This window comes from Agelaius phoeniceus, chromosome 6 (assembly GCF_051311805.1).
Source record: "Agelaius phoeniceus isolate bAgePho1 chromosome 6, bAgePho1.hap1, whole genome shotgun sequence".
NCBI lineage: Eukaryota > Metazoa > Chordata > Aves > Passeriformes > Icteridae > Agelaius > Agelaius phoeniceus.
Window position 1 is genome coordinate 12,600,503 of NC_135270.1, and position 18,514 is coordinate 12,619,016.

Genomic DNA, 18,514 nt, shown 5'->3' on the forward strand with positions numbered 1-18,514 from the left:
CAGCTTAATTTTAAGTTTGGTCTCCTGTACTCCAATGAAAATTTTGGCAAGCTGCTGGAGTGCTTGAGGTCTGGGGAACTGAATGCAACATAAAGGGGGGGAGAATAATAATATTTGATAAAAGCAATGTTAGTGTGTTTGATGTGGTGGAGAAGCAGCCAGAACAGACTGCTTCCTGCTTAATTGGAATTTGAACGTCTTTGCATCGTGCCTTGTTAGCAATGGTCTCCCGGAGAGGTGAGTGGGTTTGCTATGTTGCTGCTCTTGTGAAATAGACTTGGAAAGGCCCTCCTATGTCGTTTTCATAACATGCAGAGAAAACTGATCATTTTTTCTTCCTGCCAGGTACTTGCAGCAGTAGCTTGTTGTTCAGGAGGTAAATTATTCCTGTTGTGTTGAAATTTAAACTCCCACTATTTTTTGATGTTTGGTGACACAGTACTCCTTTGCAGCTGAGTAAATACATCTGTCCCAAGAAGGCTGACAGCTGAAATAGCTTTTGCTTTGAAACACTCATTCACATCAGAATCCAGATGAGAGTTACCCTTATTTCCTGTACATTCATTCTTTTGAAATATAATGGAGGTTTGTGAAATGCTGGGCATTTCCACCAAATTCCTTGTTGTGTGGGTTGATGGATCAGAATATCTGAAGACAATGTATTTCATTTTGCTGGTGAGGTGGCAAAAGCCAGGAATAGTTTATCCTGAGCACAATGAATTTCATTTTACTGGTAAGGTGGCAAAAGCCAGGAATAGTTTATCCTGAGCACTTGGTTCTCGGCTCAGGGAAGCATCCTTGAGTAGGAAAGATCATAAGCATTTGCCTGATGCTATTTTGCTTCCATTTAAGTCAAAGGAAAGAAAGTCAGAAAGTGCTTAAAAGTTCCAGAAATGTGTAGTGCTGGAATTTGTATTTCAAATTGCAGAATACATGCTGCTCTTTATTTTTCTTCTGTACCTAGAATCATTTGGTTAATTATTGTGAAGTCACTTGTCTTATCAATGCCTACCTAACACTTTAAGATATAGGAGCAGTCTCTGTATTTTGCCGTACTCATGGTCCTGCTAAGAACTAGCATCTTGCCTCTTCTGTATTATTTTATATCAACAGTTTTGGGTTGGTTTCTCATCTGCCAAACCATCGGAAGCCGTGGACACGTGTGCCAGGGAGGTGGCCCGCACAGACAATGCCGTGCAGGGATTTCTTCCCCCCAGGTACGCGATATTCTGGGGAGCCCTGGCCAGCGAGCGGGACACCTGGGCTGCGCTGCCCGAGCTGAGCATTGCACTTTGCTGCCAGGAGCTGCTCCGGGGGGCTTCATCGGAACCGAGGCACCCGGCACGAATGGTTCAGAGCCACCCCGCTCCTCCCCCGGCCTCCACAGGTGCTGTGAGTGCTCGGAAAGGCCCGGGAGCTCCCCGGCTCGCAGCTCCCCTCCGGGAGCCGTCTGCCCCGCGCCTGGCGCAGGAAGCGCGCCTCCCGCACTCCTCCTTCCTTCCGCTCTGCCCCGCAAGCGGCGCTGCCCGAGAGGAGCCCAGAGCTCGGGGTGTTTGAAATAAAAACCGGGCGGTATCGCCCCTCCGGGCTAGAGTGAGGAGGAAGGCTGTCAGTCCGGGGGGCTCGATCCTCTCCTCCTCCTGTGCCCATCGCATCTCCCCGCGGACCAGCCGGCCCTGCCTGGCTGCTCCCCTCCCTCCCCCTGTCCGGGACCCGGGTTTGGGGCTGGGGGAGGCGGTGCCCACCCCTCCGCGGGGCCGGCGGGAGCGGAGGCTCGGCAGCCCGGGGCTGCAGCCCGGGCCGGGCTGCGCTGCGCTGCGCTGGGGGAGCAGGTTTCTTTGTTGGCTGCCGGGTGACTGGTTCCCATTAATCTCCCGCACTGGTCGTGGCCGTCTCCACTTCCTGCCTTTGCATACTTTTCTCTCCCTCGATCTCAGTCCCTTCCCACCCCCCTCCCTCCCCCCTTTCTTTCCCTCTTCCCAGCTTCTCCAAAAAAGCTACAACCGCCCGGGCTGCGGGACGGGGGCTGCAGGCGGCCGGCGGAGGGAGCGCATCCCTGCGCACCTCGGTAAGGGCCGGGGCGGCGCGCTGCCGGGCGGTGGTCGCCTGCGGGGACCCGGGCAGGGGAGCAGGACTGGGGGGAGAAGCGATTGCTCGTGCTCCGGGTGGCCGTCCCTGCGCACCGAGAGCTTCCCGCCAGCGGGGCGGGCCGGGGATGCGCGGCGGCGGCGGGGGCTCGCCGGGAGCTGCGGCACCCGGAGCGCGGAGCCCCCGCGGCAGCGGAGCCGCCGGAGGCCGTGCCGGTGCGGGCCGGCCCCGCGATCTCTGCGGGACCCTGCCCTGCCCTGCCCCGGGGGAGCGCAGACGGGCGGGGGTCCTTGCGCACGGGCGGAGCGGGGACCCGGGGCTCCCGCGCTGGTGCCACCGCCGTGCCTCGCGGGACGCTGCTTTTGGCGAGGGTGGCGAGGGCAGAGGCACCGCGGAGGGACAGAGCCCGCGAAGGGACAGAGCCCGCGGGGCCACTTCGGCCCGAGCGGGGTAACTCCGCTCCGGATGGGGAGCCAGCGCGCCCAGCGTGGGGCTCTGAGCTGGGGAGACGGGAGCTGCGGCTCTTCCCTTCCAAAGCCCGCTCGCATCGTCTGTCCGGCTGGCTGCGGTGTTTGCGTGCGTGCTGAAAAGTGTAGAGGAGCCACCTGGACTCCGGCGGAAGACTTTAGGATCCCAGGACAGATTTGGCTGAAGAGCTAAGGGAGTTGTGCCGCAGTTCACTTGGTGGGAAAATCAGATGTCCTGCTCTTGGCTTGGTACCCAAAGTTTGCGTTACTAAGGTCACTGCAATCAAAGAGTAGCGGTTACATATGAGAGAGCCTTCTTGTGTTTACTCCAGTTTTATCACTCAAATGTACTTCAGATTTAGTAGTCAAGCTGAATGAAGCATGGAGTATGTCAGTGGTAGCATTTTCTACACCCTGTGCTGATTTGGGGAATAGGTTTTCTTTCATTTTTATGCTGACCAGTCAGACTTAACTTCAGGCATATATTAAATAATCCAATAAAATTGGAGTGATCAAACCCCATGGAAGATGAAGGATGGAACTCCTAGTTGTAGTCTGTTTTTTGATGATAGGATGAATTGAAGTGAGGCTGATTTGCCTGTCAGACTTAAGAATGTTTTGTTTATACATGATTAATTTATAGCTGGTGGACGAAAATTTCCATATAGTGGAAGGGTAAGTTAACAGGGCAAAGGTAGGAGTATGATGCATTTAGGGTGAGGTTTGAGGAAATAATTTATGTTTTAGGAGCACCAAAATTTAACTTGCATTGTAGTGATCAGGTTATGCAGGTGACATAGTGGAAATCTGTTACCAAGTTGATATGTAAGAGTAAGATTTATGAGTTTGACCATTCATTTCTCTCTTTCTTTAAGATTAGTTATTTAAAATAAAACTGCAACACATTTATAGCAGTGGTGATGTCTTTATCAAGTTACCCAGGAGTACAGTCAAGCACCTTTTAAAATTAGCTACAGTCTGTGCACTGTTAAGGGTGACAAGACTGACATGGAACTGATACCTTGCTTCTGGGGTGGAACCAGTTTCCTCAAGAGTGTGGAGTGAGGAAAGGGGCTTTTGGAAAAGGTTGACAGGGATGGTGGTGCTGGACTTCCCTGGGGCATGGAGACTGTCCTGCTCCTAGAAGGATGTAGCATGTGTTCTCCTCTTGTGTGCAGAAATAAGAGAGCCCTGCCTGGCCTGGCTTTGTGCTGCTCCCTTCAGGGTGCTAAACTCCCCCAGCCAGCTTGTGTGGCATAGTCACTGCCCTTCCTGGCTCAGGGGGAGAGGTGCCTTCTGTCCTCTCCTACCCCAGCAGCAGGTTTGTGCTGTGGCTGCCAGCATGTGCTCCAAGAAGCTCAGCATCAGGCATTGCTCTTTCCCTTTAAGCAAGTGCCTTCATGTACAGTGTATCTCTTTAAGGAGTGTGTGACCCCTTATTATTGGTGACCCTGTAAACCATTGTGTAATCTGTTGACTATAACATACCATGCCAATTTATTCTTGGTTGGGAAGTCTTGCCAAGGACTTGATGGAATAGCATGATTTTGTCCACTTTATTGTTTTCATTGTGTTTCATAAACATCTAAGACCCTCTGGGAAGAATCACTGGGGCGGCTGGGCCTCCTTTTTTTTAATTGCTGGTTAAATAAATGTTGCCAGTTTAAAAAAAAATTAAAGTGGTATGCAGGATCTCAGAATGCCTGGAACTGCTAAACACTCATGTTTAGGAAGCAGAACTATTTTTAGTGTAGGGGCATTTAAAGAAATGATACAAGCCCCTTGTGAAGAGGTCACTGTGAAGTACATTGAAGAGCCTGCTTTTAACTGGAAAGTAAACCCAAGTTTCCCACAGCTGAGTGAAGCAAAAGAACCAGATTCATGCTTTTCCTGCTTAATTGAAGAGGGAAAGGATGGGTTTTTTTGTTAGTCTACTGTAGTGGAAGTACGGATGCCCAAATTCTTATCATACAACAACAACAAAAATGCTGGTCTTAATGACACCATCAGCTCTCTGATTTCCTCCAGTGAGTATCTGCAATGGAAATGTAGGACCAAAAGGCATTTGACACTTTTGAAGAGGGGCTGGGAACTGGCAGCTGAGAATATGGTGTGTCCCTTGGGATCTGTGTTTGTGGGAGGTCAAAAGTCCCTTGCATGAATCCATGGTTGCCATTCTTATCTACACCTAAAAGAACAGGGGTAAAACTAGGGAAGAAAAGATAATGTGTGTTGAGAACTCCAGGTGATCTGGGCTCCTAAAGCACTTCTGAATATGGGAATATGGGACTGAGGTTGCCAAATAAATTACTGTGATTCCAGAGAAGTCTTTCCTCAGTTCATCTGCCTGAGAAATGGAAGTCCTTGCTTTGGATGGCTTAAGAGAATGTGGTTTAGGTCAAAGTTACCACTGTGTGCTACAAACATCATGTTGTCTATGAGGTCTTGAGTAATGTTTAATGTTACCCAGGCTCCTGCAGGGCAGAGGACCAACATCTGGACTGATCAGACTTTCAAAATGTATGAAATGATAGCAGAGTTGATTTTTGGTCCAAACTTCATTGATGTCTTGTTTAGAATAAGTTTAGTTTAGATTACGAATTGGGGGTTTTTCCTTCTTTTTCTTTTTTTTTTCTGTTGCTGAGTGCCATGTGTGTTGGTTTTGTCTGTGTGCTGTAAAGTGTGTGCAACTGTTGCTTTTCAGATTTTTTGGTCTGCAGTTGGGATTTAGTTGGCAGTGCAGACAGAGACAAGTTTGGGGAACTGAATCCAAATATTTACATTCTCAATTTGGCCTAGTTTTTGTGCTTGTAAACATTCTTAGTCAAATTGAACTTTGGTGAGGTTATAAGTGGCTTTGCCAAGCCTTGGAGAGTCACACCCTACAAGACCTGAAATTCCCCCTTTTGGGAAGAGTTTTGGAAGTTTTTTGGGTGTACATACATCATCTGAGAGTTAGTACTCATCATTTTTATCCCTTATTCGACTGAAAAATCTTTTCCTGTTTGTTGGGTTTTTTTTCATGTAGAAATGCCTCATGCTGGTGAGCTTTGTCAAGTTAAATGTCATGGAGGAGAAGTCCTGCCCACTTATGATGTCCTGTGCAGATTCCATAAATCCTGTCCAGATTCCGTAAATCCTGGTCTCCTATGCTGCCCTAGAGCTCTGCCCTGGTAGAGAGGGGCCATGATGGAGATTCCCCTCTCTCTGTAGCTACCTTTTCCCTGGACCTTGTTGTTTCATTGTGCAGAAGATTTTAAGACTTATTGGAGCAATGGGGATGCTTGCTTATGGAGTTTCAGATTTAAATCCTCTTTTAATTCTTGTAGGCTTTGAGCAGCTGTCAGATTTTACTAGAAACTTTTTATTCACTGAGGACTGAGCCTAAAAGATATGTTCTCCATTAGCAGTTGAACTTTCTGAAGTCAACACTACTACAAACTGTAGGGCTAGGAATCAGCTACTACATTAACATGTAGTTAACATTTCATGGCCAACCCACCCTCTTGTGTGGGGATTGTGTGTTCATATTTGGGGCTGTTGCTGACAATCAGAGTTAGACAATCAGGATAGTTTAGTTGCAGAGAACTGGAGACTATTCTGGGCTAGAGGTGACTGCAGTGAGTTACAGTAAGAGTTCTTACTCATCAGTTGAGGTCTGGAGCTTTGTGTTCTCAGCCAGCTGAGTCTGGCCTGCCTTAGCTTGATCCACAGTGACCATGTTTAGAGCAATGTAACTTGGAGTGTATTCTCAGATAGTTAAAGCTGTTTGGGGAAATGAATGGTCTAATTCCTACAGCCAGTGCTTTTGCTACATTCTGCTGTGAGCTTCTGACGTTGGAGATGGGCTTGGTAGGTTGAGGAACACAGGACAGGAGTAGGTGTTCACTTTTAATGCCTCCTTCACCCCTTCTTTGAAGACATGTTTGGTGGAGCTGTGTCTGTAGGCTGCAGAGCTGTCAGCTGCTGCAGTGTAGTTGAGAATTCAGTGATCTTTGCAAGTGGAGAAGTCCTGAAGGACTCAGGGAAAGCACAGTGGGTTTCTGTAGGAAGTGCACCCTGTGTGTGTTCACACACACAGGAACGGGATGTTATTCCAGTGTGAGTGTATCTGTCTCCTAATTGCTCTTTAAAATGAAGATGTAAGAATGCTTAATGTGTTAACATTCAGTGTTAGGACTGGTGCCAGCACAGGAAACCAGGTCTTTGAGTTGAAACTTTTAACATTATTCTCTAACTCCCACATTATTAGAAACAGTCACTGCATAAAGTTTTAAAGCCATAATTCATTTTATCATTTTGATGAGGTTGTCACACTGAATTACTGGTTTGCGTTTTTCCCCTTAGGAAAAAGATTAGTAGTCTTCATAGGACACCCAGTCACAATCACAGGGGACAGATGCTAACTGACTAGCACTGTGCAGAGCACTCTGCTCAGCCTGCTGTTCCAAGTACTAGGGCAGAGACCAAAATTTTTGGGAGGGCTGGCCTGGAAGATCTTGCAAGCCTTCCTCAGCGAGGAGCAGATGTTTCAGACATTGACTCTGCTCATTGTTCTGGGAAGTCCTTCAAGTTAGGAGATGAAGCTGTCTCTTGACATTTTTCCTTTCAACTTGAAGGAGTACAAATAGTTTTTGCAATAGGGGGTGAAATTAATGAGGAGTTCTAATGATTTTGATCCTTTGTCCTGATGAAAACTTCTATCATTTGAAATCACAGGAAAGGGCCTAAAGTCATGTTTCTTTCTATATGGGCACAAAGAAATGGGACATATTGATTGACTCACTGTGTGAAAGTGCTTCTCATTTGGGCTACTAGGATTGTAATGGTTCAAGTTTCCAGTTTGCCTCATATCTTAATCCTGGCTCCAGGCCTACAAAATCCTGTTATCCAGTGTTGTTCAAATGAGCTTTATGAGCCAGGAATATTGTTTTGAAGATATGGCAAATGAAGAAAGTGCAAAACCTTACCAAATAATCAGCAAGCTCTGATTATTTCCACTGTGAAGTTGCAAATCAGGCTGCAGTTCCATACCACGGCTTGTGTTTTTACTGTCTGCTATATTCCTGCTATATTGTTAACTTAATCTTTAAGCAGAGCATCACCTGTGCCACTCAAACTGTATAAGAAATTACTGACTTGATAGAAAGTTGAGAACAGGATAGGAAAGGAAAAAAAGGAATCATAAGGAAGAGGCATAAAATCATCTACACCTCCCTGAAGGCTGTTTGTAAAGATTTCTTACTTAACAATCTCCAAAATCATAACATAGCATTCAGTTCTCATCAATACAACTCACAGAGCTTTAGGTTAGTGTGCATATTTCTGTTGTTGTTTTATGGACGTATCCATCACCATTTCTCCTGTGGAAATGAGTAAATATCTGGGATCATTTAATTGTACTAAAGGGAAAAACAAGGACAAGCACAGGGAGCTCATGCTGTCTCCTTCTTGTCACCTGTTAGAAAGCCCTTGGGACACTCGGGGTACTTGCAAGTTTTAATGGCACAATCCTGATTGCGTGGCTTTGTCATTACTCAACCTTGCAAGCCTCCCTCCCTGCTTTCACAGGTGCTGTGCTTCAGCTCTTCCCTTCCCAGTGCTAAGGATTGGTGCAGAGGTGTTTGCTGCTGATTGGCCCAGTGTTTATTAGCCTCTGAAGCAGCACTGTTCTTGCTGCTGTAGTTGCAGAGCAGCTGGCAGGGGAGCTGCTCTTTCTCTCCAGAGATGTCCTCAGGCCTGGGAAGCAAAGGGGGATGTTGCCAGGTGGCAGAGCTACTTTCTCATCCAGTGCCAAGGTGAGCTTGGGATAATCTTCTTTTCCCTGCTCTGCTTTTCCTGTGGCTGCATGACTTGGATAACACAGGTAACTCTCTAGAAAAGATAAATTCAGGAGAGGTAAGGGCTCACAGACTGTTGCCATTTTACCTGTAAGTAAGGCTTCATCTAAATCCTTGTGCTTTGGGGAAGGTTGTCTGTTAGTTCCCAGGGAAATGTTTTTTTTTTCTCTTCCTTAGTGTTCTGCTTTTCTTCTTTCTCATTTTAGCCCTTAGCTTCCCTCTGAAAGCACTCCAAGCCTAGCAGCTGGGCTGTAATGAACTCTGTGTGTGCCATAATCTCTATTTGTGCTGCTGCTTCCAAGCTGTAGATGGATGGGAGACCTATTTTGTGGATGCCACTTCCACTGTGGCTTGGGATTTGTTAAGCCCTAGAAAGGGGATAAATGGTGACAAATTCTTCATCCACTTGTGAGCATTGAGGCTTCTTGTCTGTCATAGACAATCTGTAATAGCAGCTTCTTGAGCTGCTGGTGACATATCCCTTTGTTTGTCTGTTCTGATATTGACATTTGTAATTAATAGAATGCCAAGAGAGGTATCACACTGCTTTGTGCTGTTAAAGAGCATCACATAAGATTTAATTGTGATTTCAGCTTTAATTCTGGCATTGTTTGCCATTGGGTTGTCTCCCTGTGAGACAGTTATCGGTGAGCTGGAGAAACCAGCAGAGAAGCTGGTGAAAGTTCAGCTAAGGCTCTGTCTCCCAAACCAAGCAGTGAGAGAACTGTGGAGTTTGCAGTGACAGGCACATGCTCCAGAGAGAATAACAGTGGAAGGTAAAGTTGAGACAAATACACTGTCTGCCTATTCACCTCCAAGAGATTGCATCTGGAGGGGGAAACACTCTGGGATATCTGGCTGAGGGGACCTGTGTGTGTCTTATCTTTTCAGTTGTGTAGATCTTTGTATATTGTGGTATTTCTGGCAACTGAAAAATGACAGGAGATAATACCTAGCTTAAAAGCACAGTCTGTGAGAAAGATGGGAGAAATTTCTTGCTGTTCTGAGTGAAGTCAGCTTCTCTTTTGAAGGTTAATGGTTCACATTCAATCCATTATCATTTTTGTAGTAGAGAGCATTATTATGTACAGACAGCGTGAGACAAATCTGACTGGTTTTTGGCATACTGGTGTTGACCCAGAACTACTGTGGGAAGACTGATGTGATAGAGGAAAGAATCTGGCCTACTCTTAAATCTGGAGAGACAGTTTTGCTCTGTGGAAGTGCAGCTGAGCCACTGGGCTTGGAGGTGTGCTCTGGAAGCAGGATAATTAAGGTAAGTAGCATACTCATGTGATAAATTCAAATATGTAAGGTATATTCATGAGCCTATGGATAATGGCTAAAACAGCAGGAATCCAGCCCTGCATAGCCAAGTGCTTTGTCTTGGACTAAAAACTTCCTTTTCCCTTTCCCATGTGCTTTGCAGCAGGGCAGGCTGGCAAGCACATCTGCCTGTCCAGCCCAGACAAACATGTAGTGGGAAGGTCAGCTGGGGTGGAGGCCACACAGAGCAGCTGCTTTGGGCCACATGAATTATCCCAGCAGTGTCTGCTCACCTCTTCCTCACCTGGCACTGTAGTTTTGGCTGCAACTTTTCAAATTGTTTCTGATTCTACCTTTTTTTTTTTTTTATTAACTTTCACCTCCTAGTTTGGCAAAGAGTTAGGGGCAAGCACATGTTAACTTTTTTTTTTTTTGTGGAGACTTAGGATAACCCTAAATATTGGATAGTCAGTGAGAGATGTTTTGATCCAGGATTCATTGACATAAATGAGATTTTATATTTTTATATATATATATCTAAGTTTTTGTTTTCAATACACAATGAAGACTTACCTCCATAACTTCTACAGACTGAATGGAGTATTTCTATACTGGGTCTAATGGAAAAAGGTTAATTTCATCTCTAGGCTTTATCATGTGGATTTAAAAAACCTGAATGATGAGGGTCCCTGAATCAAACTAAGATTGGTGGTTTTTAGGAGTAGGGCAAATGACAATAAAAAGCAGGAGCTGAATTCAGATAGCAGCAGAAAGATGATGAGCTATAGCAACAGAGTAGCATCTTTCATTTGGAATTTTAAAAGCTCTGAACAAAATGGGAACAAATGAATAAAAGGCTGCATCTGACTTTGGTAGATGAGGGAAGCATCAGTGCACATGAGAAGATCGAGAAGATAATTCTGGGAACAGATAAACCCTTTTTTTTTTCATTTTCAATGTAAGTCCTAGGAAAATCAGAAATATATTGTGAGGCAAAACATTTTCTTTTGTATTGAAGTACAAGCACGCAGAGTAGTGCTTTTGAGATGACAATATTGATGCTGCCCTTCAGTGCTTCAAATGGTTTCCACCTGCCTCCACAACATAAAATGTGACTCTAAGTGGAGTTACTTTTCTTCAAGAAGTGTATGATCGGGTGGTACGACTATCAGGAAAATGTAGGCTTTTAATACCATTTCTTGTCTGTGTAATCTCAGATATTTTTAATGGACCATATTTAGAGATATGATGTTAATACTTTTTTTTTTTCTTGGAAAGGATGAGTTCTTCTTTCTCTACTTATGTCTAATTTTTGAGTCTTAGTCATAACCATTATTTCTGGTTACAAGGAAGCAGTTTTGTGTCTACTATCCCCATCCTGCCCCTCTTTATAAACCTGTGCCATGAGGCAAAGATAGTTTCTGGTACATCAGCGTGCAGCTCAGGTTTACATCTAATGTAGAGTATATTTATCATGGCTATTCAAAATATATTAATCTACCCATTTCTTTTCACAAATATTTCAAACAGTGCTTTCTGTATGTGGATTAAATTAGCCCTTTTTAAGGGATGGAAATAGAGATTTGCTTTGACACACAAGTTATCACAACAGATGTTTCATTTATTGCTAAATTTCATTTTGACCAGGGAATGAAGGCCAAAAGACCCATTCTACCTTCACAGTTTCTGATCTTGATTAGTAAGTCCTCAGCTCTCTATAAAGCCTTGACTAGGTTAGATTCAAATAGAACAAAAAATGCTCTGGCTTTTTATACAACCCTGCTGAGGTTTTCTAAGTCACTTATGATAATTAGAGGCTCATTTTCCATTAAAGTTAGTTTGAACCAAGTACAAAAATCCTCAGTGTGGCTTTGGCCTAATTGTTTAACAATAAAACATCCACATGCTCCTCTTAGAGGGAGCTTGGGACCTTCACATTAGGAATGTGCAAGCAAAAGGCAGCAACATATTGTTTCAGTGTTTTCCTTGTATTAAAGATACTTCTATGTGTCTGGATATATCTCTGTTGAAACAGAGAAATACCTCTTTCTTAAAACAATTTGGCCCAAAAATACCTGCTTTTCTTCTGTTCCCACATTTGGAAGAACACAGGTTTGCTCTGTAATGTTGGTATTTCTGTACTTTTCTTCCTTTGATTTTTAACCACTCTGGGAATAATCACCCATGAGGAGGAACATGTTGATCTTTTTCCAAAAGAGAATAATTTATTTTTCATAACAACTAAGTACAATCTCTGTGGAAAGAAAGAAAGCAATAAATCTGGGTAAAGAGTTACTACCTAGCAAATCTCTTGTCCAGTTGCTGCTTTTTTGCTCACTCATTCAGAAATCCTCTAAGTCATTCCATTACCTGGAATCTCAGTTTCCCTGTGTGTTCAATAGGAAGGCACAATTTAATAATAATAATAATAATAATAATAATAATAACTGATATCTCCCCACGTGTTCCTGAGATCTGCACATTAAAGAAGCAAAAGCAACCAGATGTTTATATTTAGCTGTTTTTTATGACACGTACCTTTGCAGTTTGCTGCATTTCTTCTGGAACCTGGAAAGGTTGTGATGGGCTGAAATTGCCCTCTGAAGGGTGGTGGCAATTTTCCTGCAGAGTTTCAGTGAGCCTGAGCAGTGCATGTGGCTCGGGGAGCTCTGGACCTGTGAAGGCTGAAACTTGTGTTTGTTCTGCGCCGACACCTCTGGTGAGCAAAGAGAAGGTGTTGATGTTGGAAGGAGCTGCAGCCCTGCTCCCTTGCCAAGTATGGGGTGAAGCCCTGAAGGAAGGAATAGCAATGATGTGTGACCCAGCAGAGGGTATTCAAGACTGCTCCCTCCGAGTAGCTGGACCCTCTGAGGCATGTGAGGACTCACCATCTGCCAGCCAGGCACTCTTGTGAGAGGCTCAAACATCCAGGTTTTATAGGCCTGTTAAAGAAGCACTGTGCAAATTGCTATTTTTCTGTGATGCAGCAGGATTTCTGACTTTTCTTTTTCTCCTCATATTTCCCATTGTCCAGGAACTGTAGCATCTATCAGGTTACACTTTCATTTAAACAGAATGCTACCAATATACTTACAGTTAAACATGCTACATAAATACTTTATTTTACTGCTTTATTAAATGGGTAACAAATCTGTTTGGCAGCCACCTAATAGGAAATGGTGTATAGGTCTCTCTTGCACATTTACTGAGCTCTAAAGTTTTCAGGTTCAGGTTAAATTGGGTTTTGGATATCTCTTTCTTTGAAAAAACTTTTCAAATAACCTTATTTCTTTCTCAGTCCTCTGGATTCTGTAGGAACTCTGCTAGTTTTTTATATGTGCTGCCTGTTTGAATTGCCTTGAGTCCCCTGAAGCTAACCTTGCTGCAACTTTTTCAAATTTCACTTTTGTGTAAATGGATTGCATTTGGTCAAATATTTTTAAGTTACGTACATAAAATACAAAAGGGGGAAGAATAAGCAGGTAACAGGAGATTTGTTTACATCCTTAGCTGTGCTTTGGTTTTGCTGTATCTTTTTACAGATGTTTGGTACCACAGCCATAGTTTTTCTCCTGTACCCTCTCTTGTGGAGGGGATGCAGGCTGGAGAAGTGAACTGTTCTCTTTTCCTCCCCCAGTATTTTTTCTGGTCTTTTTCTATATTCATGTAGACATTTCCAGAGCTTGGATCACAAGCTGGGTTAGCTGATCTTTCATGACAGTGCTTTATTTTATTTACCAGAAGTTTCTTTCAGTATTATACTAGATTTGTTGCTACTCTGGAAACTCTTCTTTCCTTGTAAACTGATGGTGGGAGATAGTTTCATCAGGAGACCAGGCTGGCTGGCAATTTCTGGCTCAGATGGAGGAAGAAGGAACATTAAAGGGACATGAAGTGCTTTCAACTTGTATGAGAGTGAATGGAGGTGATTTAGTATACTGGCTGCTTGTTTTCCTCAGAGCTCTCCTCTGTCCTAAGGGAGTCCCTCCTGCAGAGCTCTCCTTGGTTTAGGCAGTTTGTGACCTACCCGTGGCCCCACAGCTGCTCCATCCTCAGGCAGTTTGGGCATGTCTTTACAGTGGGCCAAATGCCAATTGCATATTTGGGACTGAAACCCCATGTGGGTTTCTTTTTTTTTTTTTTTTTTTTTTAAGCCAGAAAAAGGCATCATGAAAATGTGTCTGTTTTTTGTATTTTGCAAAGGATGTTGTTCACAGTAAGGGCAATGGAAGTCTAAGCCTTGAACTGCATTTTGCTGAGGTAACGCAAGTATTTGAGTGCATGCAAACAGCATGATACTGTGTTTCTTAGAAGAGGATTGTGAGTAATCATAAAAACTCCCAACAAGGTGAAAGTGCACTTAGGCCTTTCCAGTGGTTTTGTTTCCCATTTGGAAACCTGATCCATTGATTGTTTTCTCTACTGTGCTTAGTGCAACAGCAAGTGAACTGTAAGCAGGGGCAAGTATCTGTTTTTCCCTAGCTGATACTTAACAAGATCAGATTCTATATCCTTCTGTAAGGCTGAGTGATGCCCAGTTTGTGCCACCTGGGACTGTAGCTGTAAAGAAATCAATGCCTTTAATACACTGGATTTCTGCTCCATTTGTTTAGAAAGCTGCTCCTGGGGGCTGGCTGCACAGTGAGGATTGTGCTCCTGGCTGGAATTTGCCGTGCCCACCTTAGTCTTACTCTTAGATTGAATGTTGGTCTTTTCTGCAATGTTGTTTGAAAGACTAGTGAAGGAAAGTAGCCTGTACCCTGCTTCTCAGGATATTCCCTACTCCACCTAATGTAAAAGGATGAAAATATCCCAGTATGATAGTGTGTTATCCTTGATTGGAGAAGCAGGATGACATTTTCCAGCAGCCTTGGAAGCAGAGTGGAATCTGCCGTTGAATAGGACTGTGGCTTTGGCAAAGCAAAGTGTGTGATATGAGACTGGGTTTTGTCTCTAAAGTCCTCTAAAACATTCTGACTAAACAGTTTCTCCTAGGCTAGACAGACTGGGAAAGGCTCAGTCTGTGGGCAGGAGACCTCCCCAGAGCCTGCTTGGTTCTGTGATTCAGTTCATGGTATCTGTCCCATGACCAGAGAAGATGTGTGCCAGTGGTCCAGCAAGGAGCTGAGGGCACAATCCTCTTGGACATTGTGGTTTTCAAATGAGATCTGGATCAGGTGCTGGGCTTAACACTTGTGCCTGTCTGCCTGAGGAGTTATTGCATCTCTTGCATCTAAGCAGTTGTTCAAGGCACCCTGAGCTCACCAAAGTGTAATAATGATTGCCCTGCAACATTAAAGTGTCCTCTAAAGATAACACAAGACCAGCCTACCAACACTGTTAAACAATCACAAACAGAACAGATTAAGTTGGGCACTAAATCAAACCAGGAAAACCCTCCCTTCTACCCTTACCAACCCCTACAAAGATTTGTTGCTTTTGACTCCTCCTTGGAAGATGACCAAATTTGGAAATGTGAGCTATTTCTGACCAGTTTGGCATTAAGAATAGGGTGCTATTTAAGTACTTTTATTTTATTTTGCTTTACTGTACTTTTGCCTCCACAAACTTCCCCTCTTGCTCTAAATGGATACAGCAATATTTTGACCTTTGTGCCCTCTATGCTTCTGTGGCTTTGCACTGTTAAATGAGTATTATGTTTTGCTCCAGAAACAGCTGTATTCTAGATGAAGCAATTTGTGTGAGTGCCCAATTTTCACTATTTATTTTTCAAAGGTGTTGCAAGGTTACTAATTGTTTAATGACTTGAAATTCTTCCTTGAGAAATAGCCTATGACTTGAAGCAATGTTTAAGTCAATGAAGGCATAAAGATGTTGCCTATATGTATTTTGAAGTCTTTAGCACATATTTGTGTTGGTAATAATACCTAGCTCTGATACAGCACTTTCAGTGCAATTCTCCAAAGTGCTTTGCAAAGCTGGAGAGAGCCATTACTAGGGCTAATTAAAAGGTTTTGATTCAATGAAACATTATTAAAATATGCTGTTTTGCTTGCGCTGAACACTTTCTGGAATTCATTTGATGCTAGGAGAACTTCCTGAGGAGCCAGAGTGGTCTAAAGACCTAACTGAAACAGAGACAAACCCTGCAACTGCTTTCTATGGGAGAATGGACATATCAGCACAACTGGCTGATTGTGCAATATCAAGTTTTTTGGTTTCATTCAAACATGAGATAAAAGCAAGGAATGACACTGTGGATATTTTAATGTCCTTGAATAATTTTAGGCAGTATCTCCATTTTGTCGGTTAAGAAATCAAAGTGGAGGAAAATAAAATTACTTGCATGACTTGAATTCCCCAATATGCCAAAGATGGAGCTGGGGCTTTGAGTCTTCTGGCCACAAAGCTGCCTCTGATGCTTCACCATAGTTTAACAAGGCACTTGCTTTACCACTTTTGCATAAAACCCATTATTTCCAGAAATTAAAATTCCAAGCAAAGTGAAATGTGTAGATAAGTAGTAACAGTGAATTTCTCCTGGTCAAAGAAAAGGGAAGCTAGGTCTACCTTTAGTGTTAAGTGCTTATGTTGCAAATGAGAACAAAGCATTCAGTGTTTCACTGCTGATATATTGCAGTGAGCATGGAGCTTCTTGGAGTTTGGGAGCGGAAATGGAACTGGAATTGATTTCCTCAGAGTTATAGAAAAATAAAATTAATTCCTGCTGTTTATCAGTGTCTCCAACAACATACCTGTTATGACATCATAGAATAGATGACAAAAGAATAGTGAGATATATACCTGTGGCAAGGTGGATTTCAGCTAGAAATTTTTGAAGGTAATAGATCCAGACAAGTACTGCTGTGCTGCCTCACTCTTTGAGGTCATCCTGAAGACAATGCTTACTCTGCATCACTTTGCTGTTGGGAAGTGAAAGGAAGGTACTGCCCTCGAGTCAGAAAAGGCCGTCCTCCAGCAGAAGGGAGAGATTCAATGCCCCATTTATTGTCTTGACATTTTGTTTTATTGTTCCAGTTTGCAGAGCAGTCTCCAGAGGTTTCTAAAGTATGCATGAATAAGAGCGAGAAATGAACTCTTAGTTTCTTTTGGGAATTTTAGCTTGGAGACAGGCTTGTCTATTTAAACACATCTCTTGCTCCTATTGGCTTTGGCAAGAATCTGGGTGGCACAGTACCCTCCTACTTCATCTTCTAATTTTTCTCTATACCTACCTTTATTGTTCATGCTATGTTGTTTGTTAACAGGTTTTAGTTCTCCTCAGATTTTTTTTTCATTGAATGTCCTTTTTTACCTTTATTCATATTCCAGTGTAGTCTACAACCACCAGCTGGTGATTGAAGCCAGATTTTTCAGTCTTTCTACATGCATGAACTGTGTCTGTAAGCAGTATCAAAGATGCCTTTGCGATGTAAAAAAAGCAGATATAAGAAGTGGACAAGAAACAGAGAAATATGTTAGCTTTGATTCATTTATTGGTAGTATACTAAAAAGAGGTCAAAGATGTCACCCACAAAAAATTCTCAGAGGTTGTAGGGTGACTGGGGTATAAGTAGATTTATGCAGCATTGGTCTTGAAAAATTATGTATGGGAATCTTCATCACATATGGGAGAGAAGTTATGTTTATATCCCAGAATATAAATGAGATGCTAACTGGAACAGCTTTGTAGTGTGGAATGCCTCTCTTTCCTTCACAGCTTTACATAGTTCAGTGCTTCCCCTTCTTCATGTCCTCATGCCTAAGGAATGCAGACAAATAGCTGGAAAAGGTTTGTCTTAGTGCTGTTGGGTCATTAAGGTTCTTGGCCAAAACGTATCCCTGACCTCCCTGGTCAGAGGAAATGTCATCAATGGCAATGGTTTCACTGAGACTTTAGCTGGAGTGTCTCAGCTGTTGTGGAGGAGGCCTGAGGGTGCTGAAGGGGATAGATCAAAACCTGCTATAACTCTTGGTAAGTGTGTGTGTGTCTGGTGAAAACCTTTATGCCTCATTTCTTGCAAGGAGAATGCCTGTAGACAGTACAGAGAAGCATTCCTCAGGTGTCCATGTTTTTGTAAAACTTCAGGACACTTCTCATTAAAATCCCAGTAACAGAGGGTCTGTTGGCCTCTCCAGCTGCAGAAATTCAGCTCGTAGAAGGATCTGGGCATCAATTCATAATTGGTGTGTAATTAGCACTGAACTGATTGCATCACAAATTTGAAAGCAAACTGCTTCCAACAAATCTATGTGCATGGACATGAGGCATTTTCATTTTTTTCCATAGAGGAGCAATCAGCACAGCTTTCTGCTGCACAGCTCATGCCTCCAGCAAGCTTTCTCTGAAATGGAGCTGCCTGCAGCCTTGCAGCACAAATGGATCTGAGCAGTGTGGTCTGAGAAAATGCTTATGCAAAACACTGGAAATGTTGTCAGGCTGGCATCAGGAGGAATGGTAATACCTGAGCAAGGAGAAGCAAGAGCCAAATTCTAGGATCTTGAAATCCAGCCAGCAAATTGGAATTTTGTAGGAAGCAATACCAAAATATTGTGGAATATTCTATATTTTTCTTGCAGTACAGACAGCTGTTTCTATATATCTGAATATAATCAAATACTCTCAATAGACCCTAGAATAGTTTAGGTTGGAAAAGGCCTCTAAGATCAGTGACTCCAACTGTTAACCCAGCACTGCCAAGTCCACCATTAAACTGTGTCCCTATGTGCCACATCCTCATGGCTTTTAAAATACCTCCAGGAATCGTGATTCAACCACTTCTCTGGCAAGCCTGGTCTAGTGCTTGACAGCCTTTTGGTGGAGAAGTTTTTCCTTATACCCAAACTTAACCTCTCCTTGTGCAAGTTGAGGCTGTTTTCTCTCATCCTGTC

General features: G+C 43.5%; 1 protein-coding gene across 2 annotated transcripts in view; it reads left to right on the forward strand.

Moving 5' to 3' along the window:
- Window positions 1-1,762: 1,762 nt before the first annotated feature.
- DENND2B (DENN domain containing 2B) overlaps window positions 1,763-18,514 on the forward strand; it is a 153,869-nt gene continuing 137,117 nt past the window's right edge. For both annotated transcript variants that reach the window (XM_077179835.1, XM_077179836.1), the window contains exon 1: window positions 1,763-2,068. The gene's annotated coding sequence lies outside the window, so the exon portion shown is untranslated. The remainder of the gene's footprint in view (window positions 2,069-18,514) is intronic.